Raw genomic sequence first — 21,644 nt, 5'->3', positions numbered from 1 at the left:
ATACAGCATCCAGACAGGCTATTACTGTTGAGCAGGTTAGGGCCAATTAATGATGAATGAGAAGGTAAAAGTGCAATCACTCTCTGTGCTTATCTTTATCTCTCTCTATCAATATTGCTGTCTTTCTCTCGCTTTTTTCTCCCCCCCATTCTCTCTATTAGAGACACATTGATCACCAGCTGCTGGCGTATCACCTGAGTAATGGCTAAGGGTGTCTGGGCTTTAAAACAACCTCAGTGGAGCGCCAAGAGCTTTATCACGGCGACAAGGCAAATGGCTGCTCTCATAATAAAGTGCGTCTGTGTGTGTGTGTGTGTGTGTGTGTGTATGTGTGTGTGCGTGATCATAACGTAGGGGACTTTACCATTAAGAGAAGACATCAAACACAAGCCAATAAGGATCACAGACCACCAGACCTGCCACAAAGCACAGCACTACTAGACCACTTTAAGTCATTAATAATGTTTTCAGCGTGTGTGTGTGGGTGTGTTTTAGGTTCTTTTAGCCACACTTGGTATTCTTAAGGGATATTTATACTTTAACCCTTTAACTTACAGTTTCCCTCATTCTTTGTCTTGGGTAACTTTGAAAGAATAATTTGAGACTTAGCATAAAGAAATGAGGAAACACCTAATTGGGCTTTGTCTGAGGGTAATAAAATCCACCTACCAGCACCTCTAAAACTCAGTAATTAATATATTCTATCCTTTTATCTAATTTTTGACTCCAGGAAGTCACTGTACGGATTTAATAAATGTGATGCAATGTGTTAAATAGTGAGTTTTAGACATTCTGTTATTTGCAAGCCAGGCTAGTTGTTTCCCTCTTTCTTGTCTTTATTCATAGCAAAGCCGCATATTTAATGTTCAGACCTGATGTAAACAAGTATATTTCCCAAATGTCTATTACCGTATGGTTGGAAAAGCCATCTTAAATCACACTGTCTGACAGTATCACATATTCTGTGCTTGTTTCAGCTCTTCGTTGGAGCTATACATGATGTTTACACAGAGTGAAATGCTGCTCTGTTCAATCCAAAATGAAAAATATTGTGGCTGATTCATGCATTTCATTTTACATTTTTCCAAAATTCAGTCATACAAGCATACTTTGCCTCTCTGGAAATTTTAGGATTTAAAATAATGTGCTATGAGTTGAAGTTTGGCTCCACATCATGAGTTCGCATCAGTGAGGGTAAGGGTAAGGGTATTAAATATAGGAAAAGCAGACCAAAATGATTTACTCATTTACTCAAGTCTCATTTCTGTTCTTTTCTAGGGAAGACATGTTTCCAATATCAAAGATCTCATGAAACCAGTATTCTATCCCAATAATAACAACCATGTTGACCTGGTTGAAAATGACCATCAGCAGGACCTGATTCAAACACTCGTGCAGTTATATCATACACAAGTGCTTGACTTGGACTTTACAGAAAAGGAAGCGGACAAACCAAAAACTTGCATGGAACAAGAATCTTCGGACAAAATAAAGCAAAGAGGAAAAAGACAGAGACCCTGCCTTGTGTTTTTTATACCCTCTGTGTTCCTTTCCACTGGTTTATTTTTCTTAAAGCCGAGGGCAGACAGTGTGAGAGGGCAGGGGAAAGGTGCCTGTGAAACTCAGTTTCTGCGGGAAAAAGAGAGAAGGAGAGTGCCACGTTTGTGTGTGTGTGTGTGTGTATGCATGCGTGGCAGTTTTGTGCTTTTGTGTGTGTTGAGTGTGATGTAGAAAAGAGAGTAGAGGAGGAAGGGGCAGGGAATGGGTGGAGGCCCTGGAGGTGAGGAATGAGAAGACACTGGAAGAGAGTGAACGAGGAGAAGGAGTCCGACTGAAGAAAAGAGAGAGGTGACATGACGTTGCCGTAGCAACTGTTTAGAGTTTGGATAATTTTTCCCTTACCATAATGGGTTAGTTTGGAGCATAATGAAACCAGTCTGGCTTTCCTGGCTCTCACACCCTGGGTCATGTGCGTGCACACACACACACACACACACACACACACATTCTCTCACACGGAGCTGAGAGAGTAACACATGTTTTGCTTTAGTACTTGTTTATGTTCATCCAACAGTGGGAGAGCAGAGCCATGGTTAACTATCAATTAAAGCGATGATCATAAAACAAGCACTTGTAAATAAACACTGCCAAGCTAACAGAAAGAGAGGGAGAGGCAGGGAGAGACAGAAAGAACACAGTGATATTTTTTATTGCAGCTCACATGTACCTGTCTGTTCCTGAAAAAAATGTTTCATAATAAAGAAAAACATCTGAGTACCTTTAGGATATTAAAGTTCTTTAAACTTTAGACAAAATCGAAACTTTAAAATAACAGATATACGACACCAAGTCTTTGCAACGCACAGTTTAATATCATGGAGAGCAGACTTATATTAATTTCTCATGTTATAATGTAGCTTGCGGGCTTCACCTCACCAGGATTCAGTGAGTTTTCTGGGTTACTGCTTTCAATAAGTATGCTTATAAAACTTTGTGTGTTAATGGGGCTTTAAGCCAGCACATGTTACACATGGAGAGTAATAAGTCTCTGTGTGTGAGTTAAAAAAAAAATTTGGAGGTGTGTGTCAAAGTGTGTGTATGTGAGTTAATGTCTCCTCTGTCTGAGTGTAATGAGCTCCCTTGGGTCTCCCTCACCTTCACCCCTCCTTCCAGTGCCTCAGTTGCTCCTCCCTTCACCTTCTTTTCCCTAAACTTGGCCCTATTAACCCCTTGCTTCCCCCTGCATGTTTATTTAAGTAGGGGCTGGTCGGGAGTAAAGGTGAGTCGACTGCCTGTACACGTGTTTATTTATGTATAGGTAGGGCAAAGGATTTGAGGAGGAGGAAATGTGGGGTGAGAATGAGTTGGTGCGACTTTGATTTTTGTGTTTGGGGTCCAACAAATGGCCACAGTTGTCTGTAGGGAACAAAAAATACAAAGGGAAACAGCTTAGACATTGGGTCAGTGGCTTCACACCTTGGACTGACCCACTGGCCATGATGCTGAGATCAACTCTGTCGCTAACATGCCAAACATGAAGCTGCTGAGGGTGGCTGCTTATCACCTCCAGTCTGACCCGAAACTTTAGGGGATCAAGGGTCAGGATCTGCCCTTTACTGGTAACTGCATGGGTGTGGGTGTATCCCACCTGAAGGAGAAGCTGAGCACAAACTTTGTGACATGGTTGCAAACACACTTTGCAAACTCAAAATGTTCTTCAATCTGATATTCTATTGTATTTCACATATAAAAATGATAAAAGACTCCAGATCTGATTCTGATGCAAGAATAGCAACAACTATGAATGCTAACTTTTCTTTATAGATGTGGAAAAAAATTATAAGCATTGCTAAACAGTTTTCATGGTTTAAATCAACAGTTGAACATTTTGGCAAATGGTGCTTACTTGCTTTCTTGTTAGATGGGAAGACTGACACCACTCTCATGTCTGTACACTAAATATGAAGCTGGAGTCAGCAGATAGTTAGCTTAGCTTGGCATTAATACTGGAAACAGACTGGCATACAACTTCTAACCCCTCACGCTTGAGTTTTAAGTCTACACTTAAGTTTTGGTACAAAATAAATAAACATGACATAATGTGTTAGTTATTGCAGCTTTACAGTAAAGACTCACTGAAGGCAGCATAAACAAAAATATAAAAATATAGGTAATGAAATTTGCCATAGTATTTTGCAGAGAAACTAACAAAAAAGCAATGCAGTGGTAGGACAGGAAATTCAATCATCAGCTGTTCATTATTGTATTTTTTCTGGGATCACTCTTTTATGTTTCCCTGGTTTCCATGATTACAGATACAAACAAAACCAAAGTTCTACTTCAAGTTCTACATCATGTTGTGGCTGAAAGTGAGGGTTGCTTATTTACACAATGTTTGCTAATGATCAAGCTACTTGCTAACTTGCAAGCATTGACACACCTTGATCAGTGAGAAGTGGAGGCAATGTTGTACACGTTATTCACTCCATTAGAGGTGCTGGCAGGGGAGTTTTAGTTGTCTTTGGACAGAGCTGTCCAAATGATACTGATCTTCTCATCAAACTTTCACCAAAAGGTTGACAAATAAGCATTTTTCCCAAATTGTTGAAATAGTGCTTTCACATACAACCATATCCTCTCACAACAGAACAACACATGTCCCCTAAAGAGGTAGGAACAAAAACACTTCAGAGTTGCAATCTGGAGAGTGGGAGTCACCTCACTTGTGGCATCTCAGCTTATCTGTGACACTGAATAGCAAACTGAAAGTCAAATATTTGCTGTTTGTTCATGGATTAAGGACAAGCCTACCTGATTCAATGGCAGCAGGTGCAAGAATGGTCCAAAAATGTGACTTGTTTGAGAAACCCTGTGTATTTATAGCTCTCTCAAAGGCCTCAGTCCTATTAATTATTGTTGCGGTACAATATTTGTCTAAGGGTGTTTGGGACTGGAGTGACGCAGTCACAAGCAGGAATAAAGTGATTAGGCTCAGGCCAAGACATTCTTTGGCTTGCTGTCTTTACTCCTGATTTACTGAACTGAAATAGAGTATCATAAATCCTGTGAAATGTCACAGATATCCCATGAGCTTACACAAAAATGGAAATGCGATTTGATACAAACCGCTTAAAAATAATACAGCTATAATGCCCTGCTGCCTGACTCTTTCTGTCTGCCCTCTTTTCACCTGCACCCAGTACTTTATCCCTCCTCCCTGCTCCTACTTAGAGGGTGCCATTTAGGCCCCTTACAGTGGGATTAGTGCCGTGCTTCCACCTGATCTCAGTCCAGCTGTCTTGCAATCATGACATCACAGCCATGTTGTTATGGGATTTGATGCAAAAACTTGTGCAAAAAGGGCAGGACAATGTCTGAGACTCTCCTTCGTTCACTCTCCCTTTTGAAAAACAATGCTGCCATTGGATTGCTGTGCAAAAGGGCAAGCTATTTTGGAAAGTGATAATCTAATAGTGAGAGAGGAGAGGGAAATCAAAAGAGAAAGATGGGGAAAGACAGTTTGAGTCATTCAGTCTGACAAAGACATCCATCTATGAGAATGTATTTTATTGACAAATATGGACAGTGAGACACGGGGAGGCAGTCAGCAAAAAAAGCAAAGAGGAAACAAGGTGGAAGGAGGTCAATAGCAGACAAAAAAAATCTTCATCCTTCTGAAGTGTTGCCCAGCGTTTAAGTCTCAGAGTCGCTGCCAGGGAGCCTTTCTCAGTGCCACTCTAGCACAGTGAGCCTTTGTAACTAAGCTGTCAGAGGAGCTGAGGGCTGCTCCAGCTCGTCTATACAGAGCCAGGGTTTCTCATGTCGGGGTACTGAAAATCAGGCACTGTGGGGTATAATGGATACAGGGTTGGTTTTTTTATATATTCCAAAACAGCAACTAAAATCCACTTGATACCTCTTACAGAACACTATGGGCAAAAGCTACAGATCACTGCTCCAGCATTTTAACAGCAAACAGAGGCCTTTTTAAATAGAGGTCTTTGTTTTATTGCGTTCACTGTGGTTACTACTCTGCTGGGAGCTGCTAATACAGCAGAAACAATACTTATACTGTGCAACTTATACTGTACCACTTCGAATAGTGCTATGTACCAGTACCACCACAACGTTTTTGGCAGCTCATAGTGCTTAACATTTTAATGTAGATGGCAAATAACAATCTAGTCACAAGTAGCCTCATTACTGGTTGAATAGCTTGTGCTTGCACTTGTACATATTTATATTTTGACATGCATTATTCTACTTACACTTAAGCATCTTCTTTTATATCTTTTCTGTACTTTTTGCACTGTCTTGTTCTGCTGGATGCTGTAACAACCAAATGCCTCTCATGTTTTATTTTTCTATGAACTATGCATACCAAACTACTACAGTCACGAGGATAACCCATTTAAGTCCGCTATAATCGATATTTGTATATTTAAATCTTAAATCTTATCTTATCTTTTAACAGATTAACATTTCTGCTTGTACGTGAAAGTGTTGCTCATAGAATCCACAGAGGCCTGATTATGCAGTTCCCCTCTTAGTAACTTTCAGCTCACTGTTTTGGTTAACTGAAATGGACAAAAAACTCACTTTGGGTTTAAAATTTATTTTCAAAAGGCAGTTTTTGTAAAAGGGGTGACAAAAAAGATGGTGACAACTTTGAAGTGCATCACGGGTAGGTGGTGTTGTGGTTAGCACTTGGGTGGATCACCATTCTTTCCAAAGATACCTCCATATTTGGTCTTTTAATAATATTGGTCGAGCGTGTTTTCTAACACTGTGCTTTTCCATGGGCAATAGCAAATGATTCACATGATGTTCTTACTCATCAAACCAGTCAGTGACTATGTGAGCTCCGTATAGAAACATCTGTACCTTTCATGTTTCTCCACTCATTTTGTTTTCCTCTAATGTGTCACCTGTAGTTCATGACTGTCCAAGTCTGAGATGACCCCAGCTTCTCCATCAATAGCATCATTCATCACTCAGTAATACTCAGTCTCTGTCTGTTCTGTTAGAGTTGAGAGGTGAATATAAATCACTGCTTAAAGGCAAAGAGGCAACAGCAGACTTAAATGCAACCCTCCTTCCACTCCTTCTGCACAGATGCACAGATAAGAAAAGACAATATGCTTCTTTGAATGCAGACAGAGAGGAGAGGAGTTTGACTGATGAGCATGCTTACAGGCACACACACATAAGCAGCCTTGTTGAGAGTTTTGTGACAGGAACATCTCCATGAGTATGTTATCATCTCTTTTTATGAGTCTCTGACAGGAAGTAAGGCTCTAAATTACATGTCTCTCTGTCCCCAATCCTGTCTGCAGAACAAAATAGTTGCTCCTTAGCATCCCTTTGCAAAACAAAGCCTTTTACATTTTATGGCCAAAGGAACAAGTTATTGCAGGTACACATGCATGCGCGCAAACACACACACACACACACACACATACACACAGATATGGTGATGCTTGTCCTCAGCGATGAGATGTTTGTGATGGAGGAGTGTGTATAAAACAAGCAGACAGCTGAAAGGGCACTTTGCCACTTGGCACATGGCCATTTTCCATTTAACGTCCCCTCCTTTCTCCTCCATTTCACCCTGTGTGCATCAACACAGACTTATTTCCACCTTGCTTCTCTCTTTCTTTGGAATGCATGCTTTAAGATTTCACGACATGTTTGGATATAGTGGTACCCTTATGTTAGTGTGTGGCCAGGTTTTTTAGGACTAAGAAAGCCTCTCTGTTTTGGTGATCAGATCGGCATCAGGAAGGAACGAGGACAGATGTGTAGGGGGAACAAGCAGTGGGAAAGATTACCAGGACAGCTGCAGGCGGAGCAGCTTCTCTTACAATAGTTTGGCAGGAGTTCAGATTTCAGCTTTGTACCACCCTTCTTTTCAGCTCCTCTCCTTCCTCTCCTCTCTGTTGTGCATTTCTCTGCCTGCTTATATTTGCATGAACGCTGTCAAATCAAGAATTTTCAACCGTCTTTTCTTTCTGTTGAAGTCATGCCTTTCTTTCTCCATCTCCCTCCTACATATCCCCTCTTTGCCATTTGCCCAAACCACAATACACACTTAAAGCAGGCCTGCAGTCAGTTTCTGAAGGTAAGGTTTGATGTGACAGCAAGTAGGAGGGAGGGAGGGTGGGAAGAGAGGGGGAGCTGTTTAAGCTGGCCATGATCCACAAGTCCTCCACAACACAACGTCATGATGAAAGAGTGAGAGACAGAGAGAGAGAGAGCTGTAGTGAGGCAGTGTGGTGAGTTGAGTTGAGACTCTATTACCATGATGTAAACATGAGCACAGGCCCCACAGATGTGGTTACCTGGCACAAAGATAAACGATCACTTTTCTCAATCACCTCTGCGGCCAGTATGTGCGTCAGTGTGTCTCACTTTGAACTCAAACCTGGGTCTCAAGCCAGCTGACTGGTGGAGGTAGCTTTGATGATCATTTCTGACAGAGATCCTGAGAGCAAATCAAAGACTTTGGCAAAGCTGTGAGTCTATAATGTTCTCTTTCTGTACATTAAGAGGGTTTCTGTGCTCATAGCTTCACACTTGATTTCCCCAGACAAATATTTCAGTTTTCTCATGTAGTTGAGTGTGAAAAGAATACAATGAAACGGGTATTCAGGTAGAAAGCAAGGTATCCAAAGAAGAGTGTGATACAATATGATACAATTGAAAATGAAAGAGCCAATGAAAACTCAAATGGTGGAACACCACGTGAAAAATGTGATGCATATGTGGCTTTTATGTTTGTTTCAGATATTAAGGAGGTTAAAGTCTCCCTATTGCTCCACACAGATCTCACAGATTTTTTTTTGCTTATTCAGTGACAAGTGACATTATGTCATGTTTTGTTTGTTAGTTCTGTTTCCATTGCAGTGTGGCACATTTTGTTTTTATCGATACATCATGCTTCAACTTCAGCCAAGGATCACACCTGTTTGTGACATTTGAGCTTTTCCTTTAGTAATTCTTGTGTTTCCACTGGGATTTTTTATGCACAAATTGTAAATGTGCATGAAACAGATGGAAACACACTGAATGGAAAATTGCAAACACATGCATGGAGTGGTACAAATGGAGGTGAAGACATGTCTGCATGGGTTGAAAATTTTTGAGGGACAAAGGAGAAGGACTGGTGGGATGCAAAGTTTTGGACTGTCTAAAGTCTGAATTCAGTCAGAAGCTGAGCTAAACACACAGACAAAAATACTCCCACACACACGGTTGGTACATACACTGCTAGCTAGCTTGCAGCTAATATCTATAGCAGGTACACTGGCTGTGTCGGGTGGATAAACACGCACTGCACTTATAATCTAGTGGTGAAAACTTGCATGAATGTGAGCCAGACAAATTGGTTAATCTGGTTAACATCAGGTAAAATTCTTCAGTTAGAATTTTTTCTTCCCTTTAATATTTGGGTTTTTGTTCTACTTTTATTTTATTGTTATAGTGCAAAGTGCAAAATCTCAGATCCCAGTCCATGCCTTGCCATATGTATTTGGAACATCTGTCTGTCCACAAAAGAGTTTCACAAAGGACGAGAAACCTCCATTTAGTCGCACGTTACGCACACGCACACATGTGTGCACATGCACGCAAGCACTCATCAATTCCCCTCAGTGGAAACCTGAGCTCCTTCATATTTCAAGTTCAGACGCTGAGAGAAAAGCCTGAGAAATGCAATTTGGTGGAGACACTTGGCAACTCAAACAACAACAACAGCAGCAAAACTTAACGAACTTTGTGGGAAAAGATTTAAAGAAATTAGCTGCAAAGCACTTATAATGTATGTGTGTGAGTATGAAAGAAGACAGGCTCCCATAGTGTGGTTTTATTTAGAAGAAACTGTGTTTCTTCTATTTAAGGAAGAGAAAAGTGCTCACAGCTAGTACTGAAATTGTGTGTGTGCACATAGTCAAGCATGTGCTTATCTTACGAAGGGAGGAGTTCATCACTGATTATAATGGCCATGTAATGGGATACATGTGATGGGGAACCAGTGTGAGCCAAAACATTTACCTTGTTTGTTGGTGAAAGCTAAACTGCAATTTGTTCCTGCTTGATAGACCTGTGACAACTGCACAGGTCTTTAGTGCACAACTATTGTGGTGAAGTACTGTTATCCATCATTGGGTGGAAAGACATGACTGAAATCAACAGCGTTTGTTTTCATTTCAAATGGACACATTTCACCATGAAGCTTAAATGGTCAAAAAAGGCCGGCAGGGACAGATGATGGATGTAGCAGGGGACAAAGAAATGTAGCAAAGAAAAGACAAAAGGGGAAGGACAGCAAAGCAGCCCACACCGTATGTCCCAAATAATCTCTTTTCAAGGTGCAGGATCTTGGTGCTTTCTAATATTCCAAATGTAGAATAAAGTTCAGGACATTATTCATGTTTATTCCTCTCCATCAGCTGAATGGCCATGCACTGGCAGGTAGGAAGGCACTCTCTCATTGGAGCAGTGTGCGCTTGCCAAGCTATAAAAGCAACTATAAAAATCACCTCCAGAACCAGCTCAGATGCTGGCCATATGGCTACGAGTTTAACAAGGACAAACTGCATCTCCTCACAGCTGCCTCCTCTCTCAAGTTCAATCCTTCCCTGTTTTAGCCTTTTTCTTCTTTAATTCCTTTCCCATGTATCTGAGCTCTTTGTCCCCTTCTCTGACTCCTCCGTGGTTTCTGCTTAACCAGATTTTTTCTGCATCCACTGGTCAGCAAATCAGCTCATTTTGTTACCAATGTCTCCTGGCATGCTGCAGAGCTCCATGTGAAGAACTGACAGCTTTGCAATAACATAAAGAGCTCCAGTGTTTGTGATTTAAAACACAAAATTCAAAGACTTCAAAGGCAAAAAGACTTTTTTCTATTTGTTAAGGTTATTGGAGTCATACTGGGTTGGTGATACTAATTTAAGCATTTTTATTTATTTATTCTGTTCTTTCATTCTCTTAGTCAGATTTGATTAATACCTTGACCAGCAGGTTGTTTCAGTGACAACAGCCATATATTTAACTTAACTTTGGTTTGTTTAACTGAAGATGAAGAAAAACCAACAACTGCTTCATTTTCTTCAGTTATTAGTTGTTTGTTAACAATGAAGATTTCAGTCTACGGCTATACTCGTGCTGACAATTCTGCATCCCCTGGGCCCCTTTTCTTTTCAGCCAGGCTTCAGGTCTGCTGCCCTGTCATTAGCTCTGAGCTTTAATTAACTGACACACCTGTCACCACGCTGTACACAGGCACAGCAGGTCACGCTGGGGACGCTGGGGAATTCCCACTAAAACTGTATACTGCACATCAGATTACGGAGCCCTCGTGTAGCTGTGGATCTGCTCCAAAGAAGCCAGCTCTGTCAAGAATCTTTCCTTCACAGGTGTTGTGGTTAAGGTAGGACACGTCTTACACAGCCTGCTCACGTATGTCTGCACATGAAATGCAGAGACCTCGATGAGTGAGTGGGTGGGGAGCAATGCTAATGGGGACATCTGTGGACCTGGGATGGGGCGCACAGAAAGCGAGGGGCAGTGGGTTTGTTGGTTGTCTGCCATGCTAACAAGCAGAGTTAAAAGCCCAGAGTGACAGCCCTATTACAGACTAATGGAAGCTGAGACAGCTGAGACCCTGACACACACACACACACGCTCACAATAAAAGACTACCACGCCCAAGAGCAACCAAGTGACTCCCCCTTGAGCTCTACCGCCTGCCTTTACCTTCATCCCTCCTGTCCTCCCTCCCTGTAGTTAAAGATCTTTATGGGTGAGGGAGTGGCACAGGGATGGGGCGATTGGATGGGCTCTCATGCTATCAACCATCCCTGGAGGTAACAAAAGGTCAAGGACTCTCATTTTTCATCTCAGCCAATTACCCTCCCATTCCAACTCGGCTTTCCTCTGTCTCCTCCATCTCACCCTCTTACCCTGCCACGTTCAATCCAGTCCTCTAATCGCATCCATTCTGTCTCACGAGTGCACTCACACATACACATCACTCCTGACACACATGCATACACAGTCCCACACTGTCCTTCAAACGGAAAGCTCAAATAGTAAGACAAATTGCAGCTATTCTAGAATGTAAGAATTGAGCCTGATAATAAAAAAGGAAAATTCCTCTCCAATTAACATTCCTGTAACCCCAACCCTACAGATATCCTTCCAGTAGCTGGCACCATTCATGTGTGTTCTGGGCTAGACAGTGCAGGGTTCCTGCTGAATTCTGTCCCACAAGGATGCCTGAGACTATGGTCTGGTTGTGTATTTGGGTGACCTAGGGGTACAGTCCACATCAAGTCCCATTGGGTAGAGGCCTGGGCAAGGCCTGACCTTCTAGCGCTCTGTGGTATGCTAAATATGTAGAAGGAAACAAGCTGCACATCTATCTGTCTACATAAAAAGGGGGACTGTTTGCCTGCAGGCCAGGATATGAAGGGACTCTGCAGAGGATAAAGAGCTGGACCATTGTTGTACTTGTCAAGTGTGTGTGTGTGAGTGTGTGTGTTGCGGGGGATTCTGGGCGTGGGTGATTGGTTGGCGATTACTTCTAAGAGGGACTACAATTAACCTTAGATTCTCTGTGACAGTCTCATTCCCATACTTAACCCCTCCCAGAGGTCGGAGGGCAACAGGCTCTAAGTGGCCTGTGGGGCTCTAACAGGGCAATTCACAACTGAATCTATGACAGTGAGAAGGCAACAGAAGCCTACAGAGGAGAATGAACAGTGCTGCACTAGTAAAGATTGGTTCACACTGTTAAAGTTTTTAGTGAGTGAGTGAACATTGAACATTGAACAACGCAGCTTTCCAGGTGCCATTTAAAATATACTTTGTCTAATGCAGTGAGGTGGATGATGCAATGTGATGAATTCCCATTAGGCAGCAATTTTTTAAAAAAATGTACAAGTAGAGGTAATCTAAAATGATTTTCCCATTTAAGAGGCATATGGGTAGAAGTTTTATACAAAATGTAACTTACAAATCATTATGAACTTGTCATATTAAACTAGAAAATGTTAGATTCTCTGAAGAAAATTTAAAGTTTGCTTGACTTGCTATGGCTATGGCTTGATAATCATTTGTACTTCTGTTCCAAATTATGACACTAAGATTTTTATCTTCACTGCAAATATATATTGGTTCCAAACAAATTATCCACCTTCATGAATATTAATAATCAGTATCTGATCTGGCAGAACATGTTGGTAGATCTCCACCTGTTAAAACTCTGATATACAGTTAGCCTCCTGTAGCTTACATTAATGCATCTAAACAGATATAGCGGAGATCGTTTTGAAGAAAACAGTTAATCTAATTTCACAGCTGCTTGATGAAAGAGATTGTATTGAGTTTAGGTGCTTATCACTGCAGGGATATGCAGAGATTTATTAGAGGCAGAGAGAGTGCACGTAGATAATAAGTGAGTCAGAAAGTGAAGAGAGTAACCTTTTCCTCCCACTCTCAACAATAACTTTTCTGCCCAAATTTCCACCAAACAACACAGACTGTCAGCCAAGATCAGGGATTTACTGTGACTCATTAACTGTGCTCGTATTGTGTTTATGACCACACGTGATGCTCCTCGACCGCTGTGATTCCAGGGCAATGAGTGTACCTGTGCCCCCAGGAGGGACTCACGCTTTGGGTATGCCCTCCATGGAGACCCCCCCGGCTCTTAGTGCGGAAAACTGGAGCCAGGCTGCTTGAAGAGGCTCCCCAGAGAGTCTGAAGGGGGTGTATGTGGGGGTTTGGGGGGGGGGGGGTGATTTGTCAAACAGATACAGTATGTACATGTTAACAGCGGGTTTTGATCCAGTGTAGACACATCTGAACGATACATTTCAGACAATTAGTCACACAACGTTGTTTATTTTACATGACGTAGATATGCAGAATCCAAACTGGAGCAAAGAATAGAGTGTGGCGAGACTCTTTACAGTGTGTAAGGTCTTGAATATGGTCCATGTACGCATTGTCTTGACATAAAGGCTCTGACAGTTCAACTCAAAGTGAACAATAGTCAAAGAGACTGAAGTAACAGAGGATTGAAAGACTTTGTCAGCGCTTATTTTGAAATGAAAAGAAAGATGAGGAAAAACAACAAAAACACAGCTGGTACTGTGAGATGAGAGAAAAAAGACTCCTTGTCGAGTTGTGAAAACACACTTTCTGTCTACTTTGAATACCCCAGTACCCACTCGTAAGGGGAACTACGTTTAGCTATTGCTTTGATGCGTTTTGATTGACACTTATACTCCAACTCTGCTTTGAAGTAATGTAACAATATATGTGAGCAGGGTTTAATGTATTGTTGTAGTTTGAGACTAAATGTAATTCATCTTGAGCTGACCACTTATTTATGCTGCAGTTTACAGACCGAACAATCAAATAATCAGATAGTTTTGGCCCTTGAAGACCTACACACTCTTCCCACATACTCTTCCAGTAAACACCTGCCACGCAAGTGATTCACTGGAACTTCACAGCAGCAGCTGGTTCAGAAAATTACTAATATTTTCAGGAGAAATTGTCTTTTTTAAGTCTACCTCTTGACAGTTTTAGCATGAACTGGCTTCTCCTATTTAAACTCTTTCCAACGCAGAACAAAAATATCTCACTAAAACAACCTTTTTTCATTCAGTTCCTCTGCCAGCTGAAACTGTAGACTTTGGTCAGTTTGAGCAGGTTTGGTTTCCTGGATTGTTATTCCACAGTTTTTGATCCTTGCTGGCGCTGAAGGGCTGCTGACAGAGACAAATACACTGCTTTCCACAGCCCTGACACTCACATTCATGTGTCAGAGGAAGACACACTCTGTACTTGTAGAGATGACGCTGTTGGTTTAGAGGCCTAAAGAATAAGAATGAAAAATATTGGCTGGCCTCAGTTTGGGCCTATTTGGCTTCACATAAAACAATACTATGATTTTTAAATCAGAATTCGTGTTATAAAGGGTTTTATGTATTATTAATGAAGGTTATAAAATGCCCTGGTAGAAGACGGGAATTGTTGCTGTTGTCCTCAGGCCAGACGTGGGAAGCGTGATTACAGAGAAGATGCCCAGTTTGGCAGGATCAGCGAGTCCACAGCAGATTATTGTTTGAATTACATGAACATAAGAACTGTCTTTATCTCTGCAGCTCTGTCATTTGCCTGACGTGCAGTCCTTCTGGTGGGTCATTATACTGTACACAACCACATGCACGTGTTCGCACATGCGCACAGGTGGACGCATGCAGGATGCAACCACAAATGTTCATGCAAATGTTCTCTTTCTCTCTCCAAATACAAGTAAATCTAATCACATTTCTTCTTGATAACTTAATGTTCGACTGAATTTTGAATTCACTTCTGGTGTGAGGACATAAAAGCTACTTTGAAACTGTAGCCATCATGCATATTTTTTTTTTTCTTTTTCTGTGCTTGGACTGTAAAATCCAACTGTTTGTGCGCCTCCTGTGTGTTTGTGCGCCTCCTGTGTGTTTGTGCAGTCTGTCCTCTTTCCAGGTCTCCTCAGCGGAGAGGAGGTTGTGTGGCTCAGGTCTTTTTGACAGCACATAGAAGTTCCTTGACACCCTCCCAGATCCATCTTAACATATTATAGATCCACTTTTGCTCATTCAAGTGTCTCCCTCTCTCCAGCCGTCTCTCTTTTCTCCCTCTCTTGGAGCAGCATTCCTGAGGTATGGTTTCACGGGCTAAAATTGAATCAGAAAGATCAACTTCGTCTTCATCCTCATCTTTAATGGGAGACGTGGAGGGATTTCCAAGGTGATGCTTTGCCCTGTTTTCTTTAGAAAGGTCGCACTGTTCTGGGAAGGAAGCCTAGAGAAGTGGATTAGTTAAAACCCAAAGGAAGGAAGAAACAGATATGCTGCACCACATCACACTACATACACACTCTCACATAGTGTAGAAACAAACCTTAAACGGCGGGACAGAGAGGTGTTATAAGAGCTCATAGGAGGTTACTCCCTTCCAGCTCAGAATCAAACAGGACCAGAGAGGACAGGGAAGAAGGAAAATCTAAAACACATTTTCACCCTTCACCCTGACATGTGGAACCTGTATAGGGAGTGTTTTCTTTTCATCTGGCTGTGATGGGGTTGAGGGCTTTCTACAGTGTCCCCTCTGCCCTCTCCTCCCAGGAGGGCTGTGCTGACCTAATTATCAACCTGGACACCCACTTGCTGAGAACAACAGCACCTTAACAGCTTCGTGCCAAGCCTCCATATCCTTTGCTAGCCAAAGCATGGCACCATGTCACCATCTCGCCACGTGGGACTGTATCTTATTATGCTAGCCTGGACGTCTGATTGAACTCATGGACGTCGTTAGGAAGCTGCCACATCCAGTAAGGTTATCTCCTCACATGAGAGTTTGTGTTTTAATTGACTGGATTATCTTACAAAGAGAATTCAGCAGTACATCTGGAAAGACTGACACAGCTGGAAAACTATTGAGGGATAAGATAAGAAAAACAACAAACAAACAATGAATGTAAGAAGACCAACAGCTGCTCTGTAAACAGTATACAGACTGTTGGTCAAATTGCACACTGGTATCGGTATTAATGTTGCCCTGAATGAGGTCTTTATTGTGATTACTGAGTGAGTGAGTAATCATATTCATATCAGTACACATTACACTAAAACTGCCCCCCGAAAACCCTAGTATGACATCCTCATTTTTCTTGTTCCGCATGAGCAATGGTGTCTATCAAGTTTGCTTGTAAGTGTAGTTAGAAAAGAGTGTGTGAGAAGCGGGCAGGGAGATGAGGAGTGTGTCAACATTAAAAAGATAAAGCTAAGGTCTACAAGAGAAGATGTGTGGGTGCCATAAAGATCACATTCTGCCATGTACCTGCCATCTCAACTCTGTTGTCAACTGCCATTGCTTGCTCACACACACATGTCAAGGGCTTTCCTTTTCCCCCTGCAGTTTCAGAATCCCCCCACAGCAAGGTGACGAGCAGCAGGCCACCCACACACGGCGTGGGCGCCATGTAGCTCTCTGCCGTGTGTCTGTGACGCGCTGTAGGGTTGTGTTTCAACAACGGGATCCCCTCTACCACACTGCTCACACAGTAGAGATGGAAATTAATGCTCAACATAACGACAATCAAATAAAAGATGTGTTCTCATATGAAGTTGAAGACTTTCAATAAATTTTCTTTGCACTGAACTCTGTTGAAGAGCAGTGGACCTCGCTGAAATATAAAATTAGACTGATTCAATGTATCTATCGGACGTAAAAGAGGAAAAATTTCTTCCAAATTATGGCTCCTGTGACAACTTTAATTGCTGAGATATGAGAATAAGGACGCATTGCCGGTGAGGCTTGGGTCAAAACGGAAGTATCTCCACAACTGCTAAATGGATTGTCATGAGGGTAGTACAGACATATATGTTCTCCTCAGGATAGACCCTAAAAACTTCATTGATCCCTAAACATTCTCAGTAGCGCAACCAAAATGTCCAATTTTAAATTTGTCAGAAATTTCTTTTGTGATCAAATACCTGCAAAACTTATGACATTCCCATCAGCCTTGGTTGTACTTTGTTTTTGTGTGTTGTGGTAACAAATCTTAAAATGCTAGAACACTAAGTTAAGGTGGTGAACACAATAAACATTATACCTGCTTAACATCAGTATGTTTGCATTATTGTGAGCAAGTTAGACTGTGTTAGCATGCTAATGTTAGCATTTCATTCAAAGCCAACAGATCTGCTAGCATAGCTGCAGACTCTTTCCTAGACCTCTGGGTCAGACGAACACATTTGCAAAGGAAGAACATACACAGATGTGAAAATATCCATTATAAACATGTATCAAAGTTTAAAGAACAACTTGTGGGTTCAACTTTGATGAACCACACTTTTTACCTTTTTTGCCTCTACAACTGCTAATACTCTTGCCCTGAAAAAGTTCCCTGATGTCAACATTTTGGTGAGTTCAATATTAACATGTAACTTCATACTATAGTTGCAGTTTTTGAAATGCTGAATCATAAGTTTGCTTTGTCTAATCTAAAAACAAGCACAGCTGACTAAAGCACAATCTTACACTTGCAAATTACAATAAACAAACTAAGCTGTCGTTTCGCTTAGTTTCATTTCTGCAAAAATGGGAGACTGCACTCACAGTTTGCATTTATTAATGTGTCCCTGTGTGGTTATGAGTGAGGCACCATGGGGGTCTCCTTCTCATGGATTCTCATCAGGGAGACCATAAAGATCATTTAACCACAGCATGTCTTAACCATAATGCTAAGCTGACTCATGAGCACTGACAGGCTCGCCACAGTGTAGGCAGGAGAAACCACAGGGGTGGTGGGAGGTGACAGCGATGCAAGAGGGGGGTAAACTAACCGTGAACAAGCTGGGAAACCCTCTCAGTCTCATCTGAAGAGGTGTGGTGAGTTAGAGGGGATGAGAGCACAAGGTGAGCTTCAGCAGAGAAGCGATTCAGAGCTCCACAGCTGGTGCAGGGGTGGGCAGAAAGTGCAAACCCAAAGGTCAAAGGTTTTTCTACATGTTTATACTTTCTATATAGTAAACTGTGCAAAAATTCCAGCGACAAAGAATCAGAGGGTTACTGGAATTATAAAAAAATTATTCTTATTAGGAAAAGCATTTCCTATAATGTCAGGTAAACCAGTAACCACGACAACTCTGAGCCTTGATACATGCCTGACATTTAAAGATGAAGCAGGAAAATTATGTGAGCAACTCAACTAAACTTTGTATGCATAAATATATTTCATGAATCAATCTCACCTTGAAGAGGATAAATACAAACGCTGTGTAAACAAACTGGGTTTGGCAGTTTCGACAGGAAAAGTCATACTGAAAATACAAATGTGCTCCTTAACTTCCAGTAACAGTCAACTGAACTAACAAGCTTGGTGGCCCTGTGGTAAACGAACGGACATTTCGACTGTTTTTAGTTGTCTTCTGGGAACACAACTTTTCCCTCACTGAATGCGTGGGCACCAACTTAGAACATTTGCTTGTGCAGATTTTAGAAATGAGACATGTCGCTGCAATTGTTTGTGGTAAGAACGAAAATATGTACATCCGGAAGAAGTTTCAAATGGATGCAGCAATTTGAATATTTCAGTGATCGTACACATGTTTGCAAAACATATACATGGTATATATTTATATCTATGCTTGAATATATTGCTTGATATTTTTTCCTACAGAGTTGGTTGATGGGGGGTTTGCATGTTTCCCAGCCTGAGTGCTGACAGACAGGTTGCTGGTGTCATATGTCTAAGTGTTATGGCCTCAGGGAACTTCTGAACCTCTAAAATGAGGTGAAATGTGTGGGGTGAACCTCATATCCCAGGGTGAGAGGGTGCAGTGGCGCAGCAATGCAAGTGATAATGTGTTTGGGTAGAAAGAGACAAAGATAGGGGACTGAGGAGTTATCTGAAACCTATCTTCCGAAAACAGCTTACTGCTGACATGCGAAGCCTGAAGTGCACATTCAATTTAGCCACAATCACATGCACAGACAGAGAGAAAGTGAAAAAGAAACAAAATACGGAGTTAGCATGAGTCAACCAAGCTGGTAAAATTTCCACAACTGCAGAGGAGACATCCTCCTTACATTATGTGTGTTATTGCACAGAATGTTCATTTGGAGCAAAGTCTTTCCTGATAAAGCTTGCTCAGACGTCTGGGTTTTGGCGTTCCGATGGAAAATCCAAAAGTACCACAGGCCCTCTTTCTTCCCGGACTCAGAGCTCCTCCCAGCTGTGCTCCACCTGACGACTTTTCCTTCTCCTCAGCGTCCAGACGGACCATTGCAAGAGCCAGACTGGAGCACAAACACAGGCGGGAGAGTAAAGGTTGGCAGGTGTATAGAGAGACAGCAGGGTGGAGGGAAAGTTAAAGGAGGACAGGTTCGGTAAACGCTGACTTGAATTGTACTTAAGTGTGGGAGGGGGTGAGACAGGTAGCGAGAAAAAGAAAAAGATGCAGACAGAAAAGGAGAGAGAGAGAGAAAGAGAGAGAGAGAGAGAGAGGGGGGTGGTGAAGAAACTGAAGCTGTTTGCTGTTGTGGGTCTGAGGAAAAAAGAGATGGAAATCCAGACACAAACATAAACACTGGCTAGGACTTCAATGATTCCTCTCTGTGGTGCTCTGCCTCCCCCCTCGCCTCCTCCCATTACTATCCAAGCATAAACAAATATAACATGGAAAGCATCAGACAGGTCCCATACATCTCAGAGAAACGACAGTCTGAGGTGAATGAGAAAAGGGAAAATCGCCATAGTGAATTTTGTCGTTTCCATTCTATAAAATGACCGGTGGGACCGGCAGCCCATCACTGCTTCTTCTCCAACATTAAAATAACATCAGCTGTAAACTCAAGTGGCCACCAAGAAATATCATCCTGTCAGACGTCCATCTGTCCCACTACAGTCATAAACCTAAAACAGAAAAGACAAAACAGCAAGGCGGCCTCAAAATTCACCTCTTTGACAGAGAGAGAGAGAGAGACACATAAACACTCACACACACTTAAAAAGGACTCTGGGGGTCATCTTTTGATGACCAGAGGGAGAGGAGTATGAAGGAGGAGTGTGACTGATAGACACCAGGCACAGGAAACATGACCATGTCATGTACCACGCACACACATATAAACTTTCAGATATAATGTTAACAAACACACACACACAGGGTGCATAGCTCGAAGACACAATGTCACAGATTAATGCGGCTCCTTGGTCTGGCTGGTAATGACATCATGCCTGGGTCTGCTCCCAGAGATCCTTGCTACTGGCATACGGCCAGCCCTACATCTGCAAAGACACACACACGCACACACAGATGTATGCACATTACGACGTTAGGACCCTGCCAGTCACTCTCACTTGCATTGTCCTTTGCTGTGGGAATAAATTGACGATGGTTCCAGTCACAGAAAACAATTGGATGCTCACCCAGACTTCAGAGCTTAAATAAAGTGAAACTCTTTCAGGCCTCAAATAAAGTCATTCGCTCACTCACCACCCTCACATAGATTCAGTCACAGCCTCATTAAAAGCAACAAACTTAGTAAACTGTGTAACTGCAAATGCAGTATATGCTGTATATTTATTTTCCTTTGTCTCTTCCTTTGCCTTACTTGTCATCAAGTGTAGTGTGAACTGTGTTGCACAGGACATAACAACATGTGAACCCAACTATCTGGAGGAGTGAACTAAACTATGCTGTGTATTAAAGGAGTGGTTTGGTTTGGCATTTTATGAGCTACACATATTGTCAATAGTTAGATGAGAAAATAAATACCTTTCTCAGGTCTGAGAGTGGTGCCAATTTCTCATCTTCACATCTTCTTATGTAACTCTAAATAAAATAAAATAAAATAAAATTTTGAGTTAGCATTAAAACATATTAATTTGGATTCTTATCTGAACATTTAAAAGCATTAATCTGTGTTTTGGAATAATATTAATTTTACAAGACTGGATACAAAAAGCATCTTTTCTTAGGGAACTACTCCTCTTTGTGGCAAGTCAGTTCGAGGGGTTAAAATGATAACTACTTGCAAATATCAGTTTTAAGTGCTGCCCTAAAAGTCAATACTACTTATGATAGTGATTAGTAATGCTGTCATCATGCAACAAAACCAGCATAAGGTTTAAAACAGGGAGGATGTGAGAGCCGGTCAAAAACAACAGAGCTGTGGAATGGAGATGAGAGTTCGATGCTAACACGGTTTGTAATCCTGTCCTGCTGATCTTCAATCATATGTCTCCTGGCTCTTTAAAGAAGTCTTTCCAACCAATAATTTGGTGTCCATGTGTTCTTCATCTACAAAAAGGAGCAGCGAACCACCCAGTTACATGGTTCACACACACAGTGGAAGCATATCAGACGCTCTGCATGGGGCCCGATTTGCACAATACCACACAGACAGACATAACAAACATTTAGTGTGCTTGTGTGTGTGTGTGTATGTGTGCGCAAGAGAGTCTCATGTGTATTTTCTGTTTTACACTGTTGTTGCTGAGCGGGCACCTTTGTCCAACTGTTTGTGAGCTTGTCCGTCCATACCACTCGAGTCAACCTGTGCCAGCTGCTTAG

The sequence above is a fragment of the Scatophagus argus genome, chromosome 6 (assembly GCF_020382885.2).
Source record: "Scatophagus argus isolate fScaArg1 chromosome 6, fScaArg1.pri, whole genome shotgun sequence".
NCBI classification, from domain to species: domain Eukaryota; kingdom Metazoa; phylum Chordata; class Actinopteri; family Scatophagidae; genus Scatophagus; species Scatophagus argus.
The sequence above is the reverse complement of the archived record's forward strand: the minus strand, read 5'-3'. Positions refer to the sequence as shown.